The 14,296-nt window shown below is 36.4% G+C and overlaps 1 non-coding gene and 1 pseudogene across 1 annotated transcript; one reads left to right on the forward strand and one right to left on the reverse strand.

Moving 5' to 3' along the window:
- The first annotated feature begins 230 nt into the window (after positions 1 to 230).
- LOC122744820 lies at positions 231 to 337 on the forward strand. Its single transcript, XR_006355163.1, has one exon. It is a non-coding gene; the product is annotated as a U6 spliceosomal RNA (small nuclear RNA).
- A 10,866-nt stretch (positions 338 to 11,203) lies between these two features.
- LOC122743202 lies at positions 11,204 to 11,683 on the reverse strand (annotated as a pseudogene).
- Between the last annotated feature and the right edge of the window lie 2,613 nt (positions 11,684 to 14,296).

The raw sequence follows: 14,296 nt of genomic DNA on the forward strand, positions 1-14,296 counted from the left end.
AACATTGTTGGTAAGGAAGTGCACTAGTGAGCAGAGGGATTCAGGAAAGTATATAGAATGTGGTGCTAGAGATTAGTTTTGGGGAAAAAAGAGGGAATCTGTGAGATAAAAATGAGGAAGGTGTACATTCTTGGCATAAGTGACAGCCAGATCAGAGGCACAAAGGCAAGTGTTAGAATTAATGAATGAGGAACATAGGTAAGGGAAGTTTGCCTAGAATATAGAGTGTGGTACTGGCTTCAACAGCACATATACTAAAATTGGAATGATACAGAGAAGATTAGCATGGCTCCTGCGCAAAGATGACACGCAAATTCGTGAAGCGTTCCATATTTTTGGTAAAATATGAAATGCATTATGAGAAATTGTAAGCTAACTGTGCCAATCTTACTTTGGTTTGTAGTTGCTAATAATTATTATCTTAAGTTATACCAGTACATTGTTTTGATTTTAAGAGGGGAAAATGAATGTCAGAATAATTCATAACATATTTTATTTGAGAGATGTAAATAATATATACAGATTGTGGTATATAATGTGCCGAAGAGGTATTTAAATTCTAGAATTTTTTCCCAGTAAGAAATTGAATGCTGTTTATGAGAGAAATAAAGAAATAGATATGTTTTGCCATGAAAAAAAATAATATAGTGTAGAAAGAAATGTATATGAAGACTGAAAAGATAGGTTATACTAGGAAATGAAAGATTTTAAAAGTCAAAGATATTTATAAAGAATCTTTGCTTTGCTTTCTGATTTTGAAAAGATGACTATGGAAGAGTAGAGGTTGATTGAGAAAATCAGTCATCACTCCACTTTAAGGAAATTTTTAAAATTACATATATATATATATGACTAGTTTGAATCATTACATATATACACATACAAGTATAAATATAAATATGTGCAAATATAGATATTAATATGATATTTGATATCAAACACTTTATGTAACAGTAAAATTAATAATATTTAAACTGTTTAATATTATAGTTAATATTTAATATTAAACATATAAAAAACTATACATGTACTAAATTTTATACCATTTGTGTATGTATATCTATATATCAATGTTAATGGAGATGTAGAGATGGAGATAGAGATAGATAGATAGATAGATAGATAGATAGATAGACAGACAGAGAGAGAGACATAACTTTGATACCTTAACCAAATGAGTCACTATCTCAATGAACAAATAAACCATAACTTTTAAACTATGTTTGGAAAAAGTCCTTGATCAACTAGAATCATATTACATAGGAAAAATTTTTAGATTATGTGAGGAAACTCAGTATCTCTGTGGTACCTATATTAAAGCAGAGAGCTAATTAAAAATCTGAAAGATTCAAGAAAGTGAAAAGGATTGTGTGTTCTAGCTAAACCTATGAGAAGCAATTTAGTAGGAGGGAGGAGAAGACTAGATCTTGATTTTGTCTAATTTTCCTCTTCATCCTCCCTCACACTCATCACTTTGATCAGAAAAAGAAATTGAGATTTTTCATGGGTTAAAGGAGTTTTAGACATCTCATCTTCTCATCAGAACTGATGGTAATATCTGCATTGGACACCAAGGACTCTTGTTTCTATAGAATTCAAGACTCTACAAAGATCCTGGCAAAAGAGCAACATAGCATCTAAGAGGATTGTTTTGAGGACTTCATCAAAAGAGCTTTCAGGAGTTGTGAATTTTGATAATATGTTTGCTCACTTGTCCCTGGATTCTGAATATTATTGTTGGATAATGTAGCATAGATTATTGAGGAAGTGTTATTTATGATCTTAGTAAACAGTCCTTTGTAATAGCCAATTATGTCTGGCTAATCAATTGATATCAATTCATAATCCTCATGGGAACTGCACAGGTGAGTGCTATTGATCTAGAGCAAAACAAAACAAAACAAAACATCACCCCCCATTCTTTTAGGGCTAACTCTAAACCATGTTCTAGGGAGCCTACTTAGTGGGAGTGGGAGTGAATCTGAACTTTAGAGCACGTGTTACAGATGGATATTCAGAACGTAGTTTCTTGATTTTTTTTATTCTCTGCAAAAAAAAAAATGGCATTATCATTGGGCAATCTGAAATCTATGAATAGTTTGAATCATTTGCCCTTTAAATTTGGAGGGTTAAGCCGAATCTAAAATTTTTTGTTAGTTTTAATTTGAAGGTCATAAATATTGAAGATATAATTCTGCACATAGAGATGTGATGGCATGGGTACAAAACAAACAGTACCACATTTTTCCTATATGACCATAAGTTAATCACTTTTCTTCTCTGAGTGACAATTTCTTCCTTTGCACAGTAGCACAATACATGCAGTGCCTTTAAGCATTTGTTTTGGGGTTCAAATGAGATAATTTTTGTGAAGCACTTAAACTCTTGTTATCTAAAGGTCAATTAATTGTTCAAACTATAAAGTTGTATTGTGATGGTCATTTGGTGGGGCCACTAAATAAAATCATTTTCAAAACATTATCCAATGAGTCTGAATATTTTTATAATGGAAGCAATCATCTTGTTTTGTGATATAATGAAATATATAGATAATGAAAATTAGAATATGAGAGGTAAAATGATTCTCCCCAGGTCAGAGAGCTAATAAGCAGCTGCAGATGTAGAATGTGAAGCCAGGTTTTTAAATCCCATATGAGGACTTCCTGAGCAGAGCCAAGACAGTGGAGGACAGGCTGTAACTCCTTAGACCTCACCCCCAAATCCCTCCAAATCCTTTCAAATAATGCCATAAGACAATACCTGGAGCAGCAGAATCCACAAAAGGATGGGGTGAGATTATCTTCCAGCCAAAGACAGCTTAGAAGGCCAGCATCAGGGGTCCATTGTGCTGGGGTGGGAGTGGAACCCAACCCTTAGGTCCAGCCAACACAGATCCAGCCCCAGGAAGGCTGCACCATAGAAAGAGACCTCCAGATCCTGTGAATTGGCTGCAGTGTCAGCATCTTCTTCAACTAAGCTCACAATCTGATGAGAGGGCTGAGTGGTTGTCTGGGGAGTGATTAAAGGGGTCACTGCTGGCTCTGAGGCAGAACTCATTTATTTTACCCATTCTGGGAACCAGGAAGCAGCCTTGAGTGGCAGCAGCCCAGGTGAGAGAGAGGCACAGGCTCACCTGCGCTATCAACCCAGAAAAACAAAAATTTTGTTTTCAGGTTGAAGAGCAAGTAGGCCCGTGGTTTTTTTGTTTGTTTGTTTGTTTTTTTCAGATGAGCACAGGACAGGTGAGTGAAGAACATGCCTTTCCTTAAGCTGTACCACCTGGGACCCCCTGAAGCTTGGGACAGTGCAGCCTGGAAGCAGTGCCCCACTTTAAGAAGGAGTAAAGTCAAGTAAAAGACAGGCAAGATGAACAGACAAAGAAAGAGGCAGACCATAGAAAGTTTCTTTAGTGACAAGGATGATTGAGGTACACCCTCAGAAGAGGATAGCAATGTCAGGGTTCCTATATCCAAAGCTTCCAAGAAAAATATGAATTGGTCTCAGGTCACAGAGGGACTGAAAAGGTACTTTAAGGGGGCACCTAGGTGGCACAATGGATAGAGCACTGGCCCTGGATTCAGGAGGACCTGAGTTCAAATCTGGCCTCAGACACTTAACACTTATTAGCTGTATGACCCTGGGCAAGTCAATTGCCTCACCAACAAAAAATATAAATATAAAATAAGAATATAAAGTAAGAAAAGTAGAGGAAAAAATGGAAAGAGAAATGAGAGTGATGCAGGAAAGTCATTTAAAAAAAATCAACAGCTTGAAAGGCCAAATGGAAAAGCTCTCTGAAAAAAATAATTGCCTATGGATTAGGATTGAGGGGGCAGTTAGGTAGCACAGGGGATAAAGCACCAGCCTTGGATTCAGGGGGATCTAAGTTCAAATCCGGCCTCAGACACTTGACACTTACTAGCTGTGTGATCCTGGGCAAGTCACTTAACCCTCACTGCCCTACAAAAACAAAACAAAACAAACAAACAAAAAACCAATTAGGATTGAACAAATGGAAGCTAGTTACTTTATGAGAAACCAGAACATAATAAAGCAATTCCAAATGAATAAAAAAATAGAGGGCAATGTGAAATATGTTCTTGGAAATATTGCTGCCCTGGAAAAGAGATCCTCCAGGAGAGATAATTTGAAAATTATTGGACAACCTGAAAACCATGATCAAAAGACGAGCTTAGACATCATCTTCCAAGAGATTGTCAGGGAAAATTACCCTAAATCCCATGTGAAATGTTCTTTCCAGCATTCTAGAAGTCTCTTTATTACATTGCCTTTGCCTCAAGAAATTTAATTTAACAAAGTTGTTAGCTGGCACTTATATGTACCTCTTTGAATTTTTCAAATTGCTTTATATACAGCCTTACAACAACTTCATAAGATGATGTTAAGGAAGGGGTGGGGATTATCAGGATGATGATGATTAGCCCCATTTTACAAATGAAAAATTGAATTTCAGAGAGGTATCTTGTTTTGTGTTGCTAGCTAAAAAGTCAGGACTAAAACTCAGATCTCCTGCCTTTAACTATAGAACTCTTTTTATACCATTCTGTTATCCTTCATGAAATTGTTTCATAATAGCTCTTTTTTTCTTGTTATTTATTTCTGAGTACATTCCCACATGTAATTTACAAGCTAAGGTTATCTCAATAGGTTATTCAATAGTACATCTACATTTTTTTTTTTTTTGGAATTTTTTTTTTTTTGGTGAGGCAATTGGGGTTAAGTGACTTGCCCAAGGTCACACAGCTAGTGTCAAGTGTCTGAGGCTAGATTTGAACTCAGGTCCTCCTGAATCCAGGGCCAGTGCTCTATCCATTGCACCACCTAGCTGCCCCTGTACATCTACATTTTTAAGCTCTTTGTCATCATCAAAAATATTTTCCTAATCACTAGTCATATTTGAAATTTCTAATGGCTCCAATTTCAGAATTACATCATAAATAATTTTAAACCAGGATGCTAAAAAGTGTTACAATGTGTAAAACTAAGGATTTTTCTTTAGTCTGGCACAGTAAATGCCAAAAATTAATACTGAGTATAAGGACCTGTTGACTATAATTGATTGAGCACAATGATTCTGTTTCATCTACTGATATTTTAAAAATTGTGTTTTATTTAAAGTTGCTTAATCTGCTTTTTTTGACCCACCAAAATCTTGCCTCAAAATATCCTGGTGTAGTAGAAAGTGAGCTTTGGAGTCCATAAACATAGCTTCAAATTGCGCCTCCATCATTATTTTCTATGCAATGATGGAAGAGTCACTAAACTTCTCTAAAATTCAGGTTCCTCATTTATAAAGTGCTGGAGATAACATTTTGATTATTAACCTCATAAGGTCATTATAAGGAAAGCACTTTATAAATGTTTAAAAAAAGTTATGAAATCTGATTCTGTTGTTAATCTATGTACCAATTTGATATCTTCCATTACTCAACTGGTATCTTAATTGTTGCCTAAACACACCCTCCTTGATCCTGTTTCCTTCCTTCTGCTTATAGATTTTTTTTTCCACTTCAAAAGGTTTTCTCTACTTTTCTTCACTTCCCTAAAATCTTTTTGCTTCTTGACCCAGCTAAAACTATTCTCCATGAAAACTTTCCTGAACAGTCAGGGCCTCTTCTGTTAATCTGGCTATTTGTATTTTTGCAAATATTCATCCATTTCATATAGATTGTCAAATTTATTGCCATACAGTTGGCCAAAATAGGTCCTAATTACTGCTTTTATCCTGGCAATATGGATTTCGTCTTTCTTGTTTTTTTTAAACCAGATTAACCAAAGGTTTATGTATCTTATTGGTTTTCATAGAACTGGTTCTTAGTTTTTTTTATTAATCCTATAGTTTTCTTATTTTTAATTTTATTAATCTTACCTTTAATTTTCAGAATATCCAATTTGGTGTTCAATTGGGAATTTTTAATTTGTTCTTTATCTATCTCTTTTAGTTGCACACTTGACCTCTTCTTTTTCTATTTTATTCATGTAGGCATTTAGAGATATAAAATTTCCCCAAAGAACTGCTTTGGCTGCATTCCATAAGTTTTGATATATTGTCTCATTATTGCCATTCTCTAGGATGAAGTTACTGATTGTTTCTATGATTTGTTATTTGACCCACTCATTCTTTAGGATGACATTATTTAGTTTCCAATACATTTTTGGTCTATCATTCCATGGCCCTTTATTACTCATAATTCTTATTGCATCATTATCTGAAAAAGATGCATTTACTATTTCTGCCTTTCTACATCTGACTGTGAGGTTTTTATTCCCTCATATATGGTCAATTTTTGTGTATGTGCCATGTAACACTGAGAGAAAGGTATATTCCTTTCTATCCCCATTCAGTTGTCTCCAGAGGTCTATAAATTCTATTCACCTACTTAGCTTCCTAACAATTTAGTTTTTAAAACAGTTTAATTGACTTTTTAGGTAAAAATCCACTTATGTGGAAAGAAGCTTCCAGTCTGTTAGACATGTGTCCCATCCATATTTGTAATAGCTATTGCTCCTAACACTGGTGAGAAAAAATTATATCAGGCATGCAAAATAGATGAGTTGTAATACGGAGGTATGACGGATGATGAGAGAGGATAGGATGAAAACAGGATATGGAGGATAATATAGTTTGACAGGAAGTTAGAAAATATAAAGGGGAATAGAAGATGATAACACTGGAAAGGATGACTGAAGCATTGTGAAGTCAGAATTAGAAGTATGCAGATAGGGGCAGCTAGGTGGCATAGTGGATAAAGCACCATCCATGGATTCAGGAGGACCTGAGTTCAAATCTGGCCTCAGACACTTGACACTTACTAGCTGTGTGACCCTGGGCAAGTCACTTAACCCTCATTGCCCCCCAAAAAAGTATATAGATGGATAGATAGATACTATATATATACATAAATACGTATACTAGAGTGTATGTGTATGTATATATCTTCTTCTATCTCTATCTTATATACTCAAAATGCCAACACTCTAGTTCAGGCCCTCATAATTCCTCACTAGGATTATAAAATCCTCCTAATTAGTGGCATTGCCTCAAGTTTCTCCCCTCTCTAATTCACCCTCCATATATTTTCTTTTTTCTTTTCTTTTCTTTTTTTTTTGTGGGGCAATGAGGGTTAAGTGACTTGCCTAGGGTCAAACAGCGGCAAGTGTCAAGTGTCTGAGGCCAGATTTGAACTCAGGTCCTCCTGAATCCAGAGATAGTGCTTTATTCACTGTGCCACTTAGCTGCCCCCAAAATTTTCTAAAGTATTTTTCCCTAAAGCATAAATATGTAAATGTTAACTGCATAGTAAGTAAACTCCAATGGCTCCCTTTTACATATACATATGTACACACAAACATGCATATATATATATATATATATACATATATACACATATAGATAGATAATAAATAGATAGATGATATATGTAAAAGGAAATATGCCTATATTTTTTATTTATTCATTTATTTGTTTGTTTCAGTAGGGAATGTAGTATCACCAAAAGTTCTTGAGTAGAATGGCATTCTTAATTATGAATATTAAGGAAGTTATGTGAAGAGATAAACTAGAAATAACAAAAAAGAGGGCCATAACAATACATTGGAATATTCTTGAAGGCAAGAATTGAATTCTACACATGTTTAATCCCCTTGTACCTACTATTAATCACACAGTAGGTATCTAATAAGTATTTGTTAATGGTTATGATGATGATAATGGTGTGACTTTAAAAGAAAAAAATAATTCCATATTTTGTGTACTTTTGTTCTCTCTCCTCCCCAAGGAAAAGAGAAAGCCCTTAATGAAAAATGCTATTGTTATTAACATTATCATAATTATCATACAGTGATTAAGATGATCATAATTATATTCTCATTCTATCATCTGTTTAAGAAACCCTATGTGGGAGATGGTCTCATGGTACTTTTCCAACAGTCAGGGTGTTTACCATTGCAGCCTGGCAAATTTCCAGTTGGAGTAATTGCATTCTGCTCACCAAAAACTCCCTGTAGTTTTCACTGGATAGGGTCTCCCTCATTTCCTGTTCCAAAACAGCTGTGTCGTATGGCTGTTGAACAGCTGCCATGTATTTACCCAGAGGTGGCTGCATTTCAGTGCTAGTTAGAATAATTCTTGGCTATTTCTGCTCTGGGCAAAGTTCTCTAAGGGAAAACAGGTTTAGTACCAAGTTGCTCCCATTCATTGTAGAAGTCCATGCCCTTACCAACTAATACTCTAATGCTGATAAATAAATTGAATTATGTATCTAAATGTCCTTGGTGAAATGGTTAATTTCTTGCATAGGATCTTTCCCTTATAATCATCCATCCACCCATCTGACTAGTCTTCAATCATTGAATATAAAGGACATTTCTTCATTGAAAGTGGTTAAAGATGACCTCTTGTGCCTATTAATTAATCACTTAATTTCTGTCAAGGATCTGCAGTTGGAGTAAGAGATGATATGCTGAAATAGAGCCCTCCTTCTGAACTATGATCTTGCACATGTACTTTTGAATAAGAACATGATTCTGTTTACATGATGTTTAGTGAAAGGGACTCTATAAATGTCTGTGGCTTCATGCAGGCATCCCATAAACTCCACACAGAAGATGAAACATGACACTTTCTTTGTAAGCCATCCAACAATCCTACCCCTGGCCCAGACGCCTCATATGTATGTAATCAACTTTTATTGGTTCCTGAATTACATTCGGTGTGCACGGAGCTTCCCTTCGCCAATCTGAGCACAATACAAAGTTTGACAGTGTCATTAATAAAGGACTGCCAGCCGTCAGGCATGCTGAAAAGTTTGTATAAACCTTTCTGTCTCTACTTTCACTGATCCAGTGGAGTTTATTCTAACATCACTGGGGCTGCCATGCATATTCTTACTAGATGTCTTAAAATCAAAATGGGAACTCCTTTGGGAACATGGGGAGCCTAAAGGAGAAGCAGCCTGAGATCAGAGTTGAGAAATTGGACACTTGGCTTTATATTAAAATAAGCTTTTGGGGTAGGACACCACTCAAGGGATTTATGGCTAAATCCTGAATTTTTGGCATCCTTGCATGCCTCCCATTCTCTGTGAACATACACATCCTTATAAATACTAGTTTTAAGTTATAACACATTGCTGCCTGCTCCTAACTATTCAGGATGTAATGTTTGTGGAATATCTAAGTCTTTTGCTTGTGTGCAAAACACCGTGGGTCTTATAATTGAATATATACATAAATTACTTCAATAGGGGCAGCTAGATTGCACAGTGGATAGTGCACCGGCCCTGGAGTCAAGAGGACCTGAATTCAAATCCAGCCTCAGACACCTTGACACTTACTAGCTGTGTGACCCTGGGCAAGTCACTTAACCCCAACTGACACACACACACACACACACACACACACACACACACACACACAAACAATTATTTCAATAAAAGGGACCATGAAAAAATTCAAAGGAAAAGCCAAAAATGAAATGAAGAATTTCAGGAGAGATTTTGATCACTTGGTAGAAACAGGTTGTCCTTATGCAGGTTACTTGCAATTCAGCTTCCTATTCCTAATTTCTTCTCTGAACTCTAGTCTCACATGACCAACAGCTTCAAACTGAATGTTCTGAAGGCATCTTAAACTCAATATGTCTAAAATCAAATTTATCTTTCCACAAAACCTATCCCTGTTCTAGATTTCCCTATTACTCTTGAGGACATCACAATCTTTCTAGCTACCCATGTCCATAACCCTGATTCCACTGTCAATAGTTTGCTATCACCCCACATGTCCAATCTAATCTTGTTTGTACCTATACAATATCTTGGGAACTGTCCCCTTCTTTCTACTCACAATGCCAACACTCTAGTTCAGGCCCTCCTAATTCCTCAGTAGGATTATAAGGGCCTCCTAATTAGTGTCATTGCCTCAAGTTTCTCCCCTCTCTAGTTCACCTTCCATACATTCTAAAGCATTTTTCCCTAAAGAATAGTTATGAAAATGTTAACTCCATAGTCAGTAAACTCCACTGGCTCCCTTTTCCCTATAGGAACAAAAATAACATCCTTTGGCATTTAAAATCTTTGACAATTTGGTTTGAACCTACCTTTCTGGCCTTGTTGAAATTACACTCTAGATTCTAGCCAAGTTGCCCTTCTTCCTCTTTGCATCCCATACTTTTTCCAACTACATGGAATGCATGGACTTTGCCCCATGTCTGGAACATACTTTCAATACATCTACTTATTAGAACTATATCCCCTTTCCTTCAAGAAGCTCAGGAGCATCATTCTTTTTGAAGTCTTTCCTAATTCCACCAGATTTCAGTGCTTCCCCAAAGAAACAAATTATTTTGAATTATGTGTGTGTGTGTGTGTGTGTGTGTGTGTGTGTGTGTATCTGTGTGTAATCTAAGCTCCTTGAAGTCAGGGGCTTTTTCACTTTTATAATATTCCCAAGAATCTGGAACAATGCCTGGTGCAAAGTATGTACTTAAGTAATAAATACTTGTTAATTGATTGATCTTTTTCTTCATATTAAACATAGTTTTATTCAGGTTTGATTTTTAACAAATGTGTCAGGGAGAAAACTGCAAGGAGGGGTGGGGCCCATGGGTGCTACGGGCCCTCCTGGATGCCTGAGGAGGGAAGTAGAGCCCCTCTCCACTCCTGTCCCTTCTCCCACTAAAGAGATTTTGGGAAAGACACAGACAGATGTGAGGGCAGGGCAGAGGGAGTCTGGTCCCTTGTTGGAGGAGGGAGTGGTGCTAGGTGAGGTATGGCGAACCAGGGGCCCAGACAGGATAGGTAGGGAGAGGGGGCAAAGGATTTTTGCCAGAATCCAGAATCCACAGCTTTCTGCTTCCAGATTGAATAATAAAAAAGAAAAAAAATGTCAAGGAGCCCCCATCCCCTCTCCTCCACCAGGGCTCTAGTGTGAGGTCAGAGAAAGAAGGGGGCAGTTTTTCAAAGGCCCTGCCCCCATCTTGTCCAAGGGATTGCGGGAGATAGGGCTGTACTAAAGGGGTCGGGTGGGAGGAGCTCCTGGAACTAAAATAAAAACAAAATAAAACATCAAAGAAAGAGTAGGAGTCCAGCCAGGGTGGGGCCAAAGACTGACCAGGCTGGGGAGGAGGGGCGAGACCTCTTCAGGGGCTGATTGCTGCTGCAGCCATACCCACTCTGGGGGCCACTTACTCTGCCACGGCCTTGATTGCAACAGCTGCTTCCTCTGCCATGGCTGATAGCACCGTTATCAGGATCTCTTCTCCAAAATCTTACTTCTGCTCAATCTCCTGGCCAAGGTCTCCCTCAGGTAAATGAAGGTCCTCCCTCACCTCTGCACTGTCCTGGAGCAGTGACAGGTAGCCATCCTGAATCCCAATCAGCTGGAAATAATTTCTCTTGATATTGAGCATGTCCATGTTGTGGGTTTAAGGGCAGATATCTTCATATTTATTCCCAGTAAAGATATCGATACCAACCAGATGAACCTTGGCATGGCCATGCTTTCCAGTCTTGGAGGTGGACATCTTAACTATCTTACAAGGCTGGCCTTTGAGCACCACAAAGACATTCTTGGGTAAGGCAGAGTACTGCATTGGAAAGGTAGCTGATGTGCCTGCATCCCCTATCTGGAAGTTCAGGTGATTTGCCATTTTGAGAGACTTCTATTCTAATTCTCACCACATCCTCAAGGCAAGTCTGGGCCTTCAGAGTGCATGCATATTATGTTGCCCACTCCTTCCTCTGCCAACTTCACCAGTAAGCTTGTGTGTGATGGGAAAAAAAATAGTTGATTGATCTTTTAAGTGTAGACACTTCATACAAGGTTTGGAGGAGAGTCAAAGAAGACCTGGTATAGGTGTCCTCAATCTACCATGTATTAGCTGTGTTTTCTTAAGCTAGTCCCCTCATCTCTTCAAACTTTAATTTCTTCTTATGTTAAATTTAAAATACCCACTTTCTTCTCCCTTGATGTCTTGCTCAAAATTCATTCTACAAAATGGACTTTGTATTCATATCTTCCTTTCCAACATTCCCATTGCTACCACAAAAATTTAGGCACCCATTTCCTTTTGCTTAGCCTACTCCAATAACCTTATAAATAATCTCCTTGATTCTGTGTTCTGAATCCTTCCAACCCATCCTGTAATGCCACTACAGTATTCTTTCACTGTGTATGGGAATGAAACTAGACTAAAATCTATGTATGAGGTCAAACTCTGTTACTACATATCAGTGAGATATTTGATAAATCCAATTCTCTGTGTGGAACTAAAAAAAAAGAGATAATAGCACATGGAGCAACAATCATGAAACACTCCATCCAGTCAACTGTTCATGACAAACTAAATCAAAGGAAGATGACAGATAGAAATCCTAGATCACCATCCTACCAAGAGGACATGAACAGCAGTCACATTATACCTTATAGCTGCTTTTAGGGAAGCTGTTGCCAGAAGAGTACTTGTTTCTCAAGCCTTTGTAGCAAAATTTTTAATTGATTCTGCTTTTTACATTTTATTCTATTTTCTGTATTTATCATTTTATCAAAAGGTTAACTTTTTGATTTCTGCCTTTTATTGCTGATTATTGGGATCTAGAATTTTTGATACACTTTCATTTTCCATATGCCATTTTTTGTCAATTTTAATTAAATAATATGAAGTGCAAATTTCCTACTATATATGTTAGATACATATTTAATCATATTGTCTATCTTCAGAACTCTAAAATTGTTCATTCAAGTCTCCATTTTCATTGTGATATTTGATGCTTATTCTTGGGTGTATTCCTTCATAGCTCCATATTTTCTCCTATAGTTATCTTTTATGACAAAATGTATATGTTTGCTACATGTACTTATGTATTTAGGTCTTGAGATGTTTTTGTATTCTTTCTGTATTATATTTCAGGAGAATGCATTTGTTCATGATGGTTATAGTCAATTCCAACTATTTTAATTACTCCATTTTGGTATAGTTAAGTTATATATTAAATTTCTGCCATAAAAATAAAAAGTGTTTTTTTCTTATTCCACAATAAGTATTCCTATCACCTTTTCAAAATCATTTGAAATGGCAATAATATTTTTCTTATTAATTTCTGAATTAAGCAATATTTCTTAAGCTTCCTATCAAATAATAACTTTCAATGATCCCAACTACTTCAACATTTCTCTCAATATTTTAGTGTAGTTTTTCAATTTAACCTCTTATTTCTTTGAATCTCATCTTAGGGGTTAAATGTTGTTGTCCTTTTTTATGATTATCTTGAACTTAATAGTAAGACATCAATGTGTGACTTGGAGCTGAGATTATCATTGATATAAAAGGATATGAAATCCTAACCTAAAACTTGAGAGATGTTTCCAGGTCTGTGAGGATCTAGTATGAGCACATAATAAAACTTCATATCTTCAGTCCCTTTCCTGGACACTCATGGTTTTCTGGCATTAATGGACAATGCCATCAGCACCAAAGCTTTCCCTACAATTTGAGTCTTGATGATCTGTGCCAGCGTGTCTTCTTGTAATGTAAGAATAAGGCATAGTTTGACCAGCTCTTTTCTTCTTGATAACAAGCAGATCATAAAAATGGTGTCAATAAGGGTCATTTTTGCTCTGAAATGGCACTCAATCTGCTTATTTCACTTCCATATGTCAAATCCTCTTAAGAAATAGTTGCATCATACTAACCAAGATGTCAGCCTAGTGAATAATGTTGCCAGAGTCTATTTTGCCAGTACTCCAAGTTCTCGATCTTGCCTTCAGTCAAAAATCCTTTGCTTCCATGCTCATGAACGTTAAAATCCCTTTATTTGAGCAAATATGTGTGTGTGTGTGTGTGTGTATGTGTGTGTGCATGTGTGTTTCTCCCTATGCCTTTTGATCTCTAAACTTAGTTGTTTTTTTTTTCTTCCCTGGAATCTCTATTTCCTTAGCTCCTTAATACTTTATCTATCCAAGACTCCTACACTGGCTACATTCTTTCTCATCCTTTCTCAATCTTAATCTACATAACAAATACAGAAACAATTGTAATGCTAATTCTAACTAAAATAGACCATAAGTGCCTAGGAAAGCTATAAATACAATAATGTGGTTTAGCTAAAGAAGAAAATATTTCTGACTGGGAAGATCAGAAAAAAAGATTCATAGAGAAAAATGCCTTTAAGTTGGATTAAGCAGTCAACAGGAAAAAGAGAGATGACATTTAATGAATATTGCTTAGCCCCATTCCAAACAAAATATGTTTTTTTTTCTTTTAGTAACACCTGAACTA

The sequence above is a fragment of the Dromiciops gliroides genome, chromosome 2 (assembly GCF_019393635.1).
Source record: "Dromiciops gliroides isolate mDroGli1 chromosome 2, mDroGli1.pri, whole genome shotgun sequence".
Classification (NCBI taxonomy): Eukaryota; Metazoa; Chordata; class Mammalia; order Microbiotheria; family Microbiotheriidae; genus Dromiciops; species Dromiciops gliroides.